The following is a 648-nucleotide window of genomic DNA, read 5'->3' on the forward strand; positions in this document are numbered from 1 at the left end:
ATATATATATATATATATATATATATATATATATATATATATATATATATATTTTATATATATAAAAGGATATATATATATATATATACATCCTTTTATATATCGTATTATATACTACTGTATATATGCTATATAGAATACCGTGTGTATGTGAACACGTGAAAGCAGTGCCGAAGAGAAACATTGAGGGTTTGAGTCTTTACAGGTTAAATGTAGGCAACACAACAAATTAAATAAAAAAAAGAAAAAGAAATGAAATAGAGAACAAACTACAAACTACGTGGAGAACAGAATACACATCAAACGGAAAAAGAATTAAAAAAATAAGTAAAGAATAAACTGCTAGCTAAGCCAACAGCTTCATAGTAAACAAATTATATCTTCTGCGGCGAGAACTCTATTACATATATTCTCTGGCCTCTGTACTATATATTATTTTTTTTCTTTTTTTTCAACTTTATGATCTTTTCTTGTTTATGTAAGCTTACAGCTTACATACAAGTAGCTGTTGAACTTATATTATAACCCAGCAGTTGACGTATGCAGTGAGTTTATATTTTGTTTTTCTCTGTTTGTATCGAATCATGAATCAGTATTTTCTCTTAGTATATGAATATGCTTTCACTATAGTGTTTATATATCAGAGCG

The sequence above is a fragment of the Eimeria mitis genome, genomic scaffold, assembly GCF_000499745.2.
Source record: "Eimeria mitis Houghton genomic scaffold, Emh_scaff435, whole genome shotgun sequence".
Lineage (NCBI taxonomy): Eukaryota > Apicomplexa > Conoidasida > Eucoccidiorida > Eimeriidae > Eimeria > Eimeria mitis.